Source organism: Staurois parvus, unplaced genomic scaffold (genome assembly GCF_062004578.1).
Source record: "Staurois parvus isolate SC_StPar_1 unplaced genomic scaffold, SC_StPar_1.0 ptg001724l, whole genome shotgun sequence".
In the NCBI taxonomy this organism is placed as follows: Eukaryota; Metazoa; Chordata; class Amphibia; order Anura; family Ranidae; genus Staurois; species Staurois parvus.
In genome coordinates this window covers 165941-171921 of record NW_028319520.1, presented here as the reverse complement: position 1 = coordinate 171921, position 5981 = coordinate 165941, and the positions used below count along the sequence as shown (strand labels likewise).

The window sequence follows — 5981 nt, the reverse complement described above, 5'->3', positions numbered from 1 at the left end:
GCAAAAAGAAGTGAAAAACAGTGGCCATGTGTCATCTTCACACCGTGGGGACCCACACCCAAGTGTTACTAGTGACACCCCTGAGGCGACTACTCAGGGGGCACTGAGTTTGCGGACTTTTTGCGTCCCCAGCCCCAGGCCAGACCAAGGTAGATCCGTCCAAATCAGGAGGTACTGGGTCTTTCCAGTCTTCTCAGAGGAATTACTCCCGGGGCCCCAGCTTATACTCGTGGCGCTCCCCGGTTTCTGTCCCTCCGGTACTAGCCTTCCGGACCCCCATCATACCAGTGAGGGTACTATACAACAGCCATCCCCGCAAAGCTAGAATGGTCGGGAGCACCCCCACTGGACACTGATAAGAACAGATACTACACTTGATCTTAGCCAAAAGGCCGAGAAGCGATCCACTACTGCTCTTTGATCCGCAAGGGTCGAAGGGATGAGGTGAGAGGCTAATCCAGATGGTGGTTGGATTCTCAGATTTGTACACACCCAGAAATCTGCACGAGTTTCACCTATGGTCACTAACAGTATTATTTGGAAGCACCGTTTCCTGTTTTGTCACCATTAATATTTTTTTGGACTTTGAGATATATTTTCGTTTGTACCATTATTATGGTTATTTCACTTCACAATAGGCACGTGTGATTACATCATATATATGTGTAATTTTGTTTCATTCATATATATATGGATATGGTTTTTCCATATATTTTTTCACATGTTTTGAGCTATCTACTTTATTTGTGTTGATGATATTATTAACGAGCACTTATTGATATGTATTGTTAACACTGTCACATTTTATCTAATTTAACCTATTTGATATTTTGGGATCCCACATTCACTTATTTTTATGATTTGAATGTAGCGCTGCATTCCTTATTACTCTTATATATAAATAGTGCTTTATCTTCCTCTACTTCCAAAATGTGCTCAAAAAAGGGGTCAGTCTAGTGCATGTATCCACCAGTGGCTACAGTGCCTCCTCACCTCCTTCCCTCGACCCCTAAGGGCCACAAATCATATATTGATATGATGTTCCACACCTATTCTTAACCATCTGGTAATACTGGTCCCAATGGCTCCACACCACCTCCTCTATCACACCGATATCCACTCAAAATATATTAGGCGTGGACAGGCTCAGCAATGTATACCAGGGCCATGGAAGGCTAAGCAGAGAGAAACTTCCATAGTGTAATATGTCAGTTTAATTCAAATAAAAACCAGAGAAGCAACTCACATGATCCAAGTACAAAGCCCACGGTTTCCCATGTGTTTTGGGTGTACTAAAGGAATCAAGATGGCAAAAAACCGGAAGTCCGTCACAGGAACTGCTTCACCGAGCTCCACCCGGAAATGACGTCACTGCGCTCTATTGTTACACCACGGACACGTGGCTTCTTCAAGATAGCTATCCTGAAGCAGTACCAGTGTATATATGTAAATGTGTGCTGGCTTAAGAAATATAGTACATAGTTCTGGAACGTAAAACAGATCTTCTTTTTCCCTCCAAACCCGTTTACCTCGTGGCAAGTTCTCCAAAATTTGAATACTCATCCACCCAGTGGACCCAGCATTGACCTGCTGAGATCCTTTTCTCAGCAGTTGCTGCTTGGGTCCTTTGCCGCCATGTTTGTGTGACGTCATCAGGAATTCCTCTGGATATTTTGATTTCAGCAGGCAGGCCTGATGATGTGCTGGCAGGCCTAGCCACTCCTCTGTGAATGAAACACTACAGCTTCCTGGGATATGTGATACACACTCACTGGCCACTTTATTAGGTACACCTTGCTAATGCCAAGAAAATCTCCCCTACACCATTACACCACCACCAGCTGGAACCATTGATACAAGGCAGGATGGATCCACCACACCATTACACCACCACCAGCCGGAACCATTGATACAAGGCAGGATGGATCCGCCACACCGTTACACCACCACCAGCCGGAACCATTGATACAAGGCAGGATGGATCCACCACACCATTACACCACCACCAGCCGGAACCATTGATACAAGACAGGATGGATCCACCACACCATGACACCACCACCAGCCGGAACCATTGATACAAGGCAGGATGGATCCACCACACCATTACACCACCACCAGCCGGAACCATTGATACAAGGCAGGATGGATCCACCACACCATTACACCACCACCAGCCGGAACCATTGATACAAGGCAGGATGGATCCGCCACACCACTACACCACCACCAGCCGGAACCATTGATACAAGGCAGGATGGATCCACCACACCATTACACCACCGCCAGCCGGAACCATTGATACAAGGCAGGATGGATCCACCACACCATTACACCACCGCCAGCCGGAACCATTGATACAAGGCAGGATGGATCCACCACACCATGACACCACCAACACCAGCCTGAAGATAGCTATCCTGAAGAAGCCACGTGTCCGTGGTGTAACAATAGAGCGCAGTGATGAAATTTCCAGGTGGAGCTTGGTGACGCAGTTCCTGTGACGGACTTCCGGTTTTTTGCCATCTTGATTCCTTTAGTACACCCAAAACACATGGGAAACCGTGGGCTTTGTACTTGGATCATGTGAGTTGCTTCTCTGGTTTTTATTTGAATTAAACTGACATATTACACTATGGTAGTTTCTCTCTGCTTATCCTTCCATGGCCCTGGTATATATTGCTGAGCCTGTCCACGCCTAATATATTTTGAGTGGATATCGGTGTGATAGAGGAGGTGGTGTGGAGCCATTGGGACCAGTATTACCAGATGGTTAAGATAATCGGTGTGGAACATCATATCAATATATGATTTGTGGCCCTTAGGGGTCGAGGGAAGGAGGTGAGGAGGCACTGTAGCCACTGGAGGATACATGCGCTAGAGTGACCACTTTTTTTAGCACATTTTGGAAGTGGAGGAAGATAAAGCACTATTTATATATATTTTACACTATAAAGAGTGTGTTAGCATGAATTTTGCACTTTAATTTTGGATTGATATTCTGATTGTCTACCCTAACACTTGTCACTTTGTTCAGTGATTACTCCCTGTGTATAAATTCACGTATTTATTTATGGTATATATATATGTATTTATATAGTTTATAAGCGCCTGTCACTTTCTATACACTATGGTGTCCGTTTATGACACAGAGAATAGCTGCGATTCAACGGATCTCAGCTATTCTCTGGTCATTCACAGTTTATGACACTCAGGAGATCATGTCAGCCCTTCACTGGAGATCTGTGTTCTCCCTCCAGATTCTCCAGCCCAGAGCTGGAGAATCAGAGGGACCGCAAACTAAGCAGCGATAACTTACCTCTGTTTAGTAAACTGATATTTTACTGTAATCTCACGAGATTATAGTAAAATCAGCCGTTTTCCAGAGTTTGGAGACCGTTCTCCAGCGTTTGGAGACCGTTCTCCCTTCGTTCGGAGAACTGCTTCATAAACTGCATTCACAGGAGAACTGTGTTCTCCGAGAATGCCGGAGAACTGAGCAGCGATCTATTACCGCTGGTTCATAAAGGGACACCTGAGTGTGTACACTTATCGGTTTTAGCCACTGGGTGGCAGACTGATAGTTTGCTTTGTTTGAACACGATTTATTTATTTAAGCACTAGTCACTTTTATAAAAGTTATATATTTAAGATTTTGCAATTATATTTATTTATTCAGTATATAATATCTAGTTCCCTCACTGCTGAGCGCTTCATCCCTTCTTTTAGTTATCATAGAAGGTCCTTAACCCATCAGCAGGACCTGCATCTGCTCCATTGTGCAAGGAGGAACAGGATGAGCTCTGCCAGAACCCTACAAAATGACCTCCAGCAGGCCACTGATTTGAATGTCTCCGACCAATCAGAAACAGACTTCATGAAGGTGGCCCAACTTCCTCTAGTGAGCCCTGTGCTCACTGCCCGGCACCATAGAGCTCGATTGGCAGAATTGGCAGGTCCAACACTGGCGCCCTGTGCTTTTCACAGATGAGAGCAGGTTCACCCTGAGCACATGACAGATGTGAAAGGGTCTGGAGAAGCTGTGGAGAACGTTCTGCTGCCTGTAACATGGTTCAGCATGACCGTTTTGGTGGGGGGTCAGTGATGGTCTGGGGAGGCGTATCCATGGAGGGACGCACAGACCTCTACAGGCTAGACAATGGCACCCTAACAGCCATTAGATATCATGATGAAATCCTTGGACCCATTGTCAGACCCTACGCTGGTGCAGTGGGTCCTGGGTTCCTCCCGGTGCGGTGGGTCCTGGGTTCCTCCCAATGCGGTGGGTCCTGGGTTCCTCCTGGTGCAGACAATGCCCAGCCTCATGTGGCGAGAGTAAGCAGGCAGTTCCTGGAGTATGAAGGAATTGATACCATTGAATGACCCCCACGCTCGCTTTACCTAAATCCAATAGAACCCCTCTGGGATGTCATGTTTCGGTCCATCCGACGTCGCCAGGTTGCACCTCAGACTGTCCAGCTCAGTGATACCCTGGTCCAGATCCAGGAGGAAATCCCCCAGGACCCATTAGAAGCATGCCCCAACATCAGGCATGCATACAAGGACATGGAGGCCATACGAACTACTGCGTACCATTCTGAGGTGCTGCAATGAGATTTCTGCAAAATGGACTCGCCTGCTACATCATTTCTTCACTTTGGTTTTCGGGGTGTCTTTGAAATCAGTCCTCTGTAGGTCGATCATTTTCATCAAACATCCTTCCGTTCCTAACACATTACCCAGTCCATATCAGTATAAAGATCCAGCAGATTTTTCCCTTTTGATATGATGGGTTTTCAAAATCTTCACATTTTTTTTTTTTTTTTTTGAGCAGTGTATATCTCTTGTAACAAACTGGCTCTAAGTTATAAAAAGACACAGGAGAGGCTGTGTTGCTATGGCTATGTGCGTTTGCTAGGAAGGATAGGTAGCTTGTGCATGTGTATATTGTATGAATATTTGTAACAGTCCATATGCTGTGTAGTTTTCCTAAAATTGTAAGTTGTTTGCATGTACAATTGTATACTACAGAGGTAATTATGCTTCCTTGCTTGTATGTGGGGGGGGGATTTTATTATAATTTTTTTTTATACCCAGCATAAAATCCTTTACTCCAAGTTTATTGAAGGACAGAGCCAGATCTTCTCCACACAAGAACACATATTTCGTGGTCAGATTCCTCAAGTCAAATCCACGAAGCCCAAGGTATCCTTTGGGGGCGAGCCGATCTGGCAGCTCAAATATTTGTTGTTTGCAGATCATTCAAGGCTTTAAAATTCAGAATTAAACTGAAAATGTTTCTCCCCCCCACAACAATGGCTTTCGAAGCTCTTTTTGGAGGGTGGAACCAGGGTTATACCCCCCAGTCCAGGAGACACACAAGATGGAGGGATACTAAAAGTCACTTTTGTAGCCAGAGACCACCTCCAGAGAGACAACAATCCACTAACAGAAGACTTTGGCTGCCAGGTGCACAGCCCCAGAAGAAACTGGACGTTATGGGCTTTACTTGAGGAACCTGGCTTCAAAAAATGTGTTTAGGTACAGATGGAGAAGATCTGGCTGTGTTTGTCCTACAATGAAGAGGAGGGGGTGGTCCCTTCAGAAGAAGTCTGGAAGTGACGAAATGTGTCAGTGGACATGACGTCCCTTCAGAAGAAGTCTGGAAGTGACGAAACGTGTCAGTGGACATGACGTCCCTTCATCAGAAGTCCGGAAGTGACGAAACGTGTCAGTGGACATGACATCCCTTCAGAAGTCCGGAAGTGACAAAACGTGTCAGTGGACATGACGTCCCTTCAGAAGAAGTCCGGAAGTGACGAAACGTGTCAGTGGACATGACGTCCGTTCAGAAGAAGTCCGGAAGTGACGAAACGTGTCAGTGAACATGACGTCCCTTCAGAAGTCCGGAAGTGACGAAACATGTCATTGGACGTGACGTCCCTTCAGAAGTCCGGAAGTGACGAAACGTGTCAGTGGAC

General features: G+C 45.8%; 1 pseudogene; it reads right to left on the bottom strand.

The window, feature by feature from the left end:
• Positions 1-288: 288 nt before the first annotated feature.
• Positions 289-404, bottom strand: LOC149434611 (U2 spliceosomal RNA; annotated as a pseudogene).
• Positions 405-5981: the final 5577 nt, after the last annotated feature.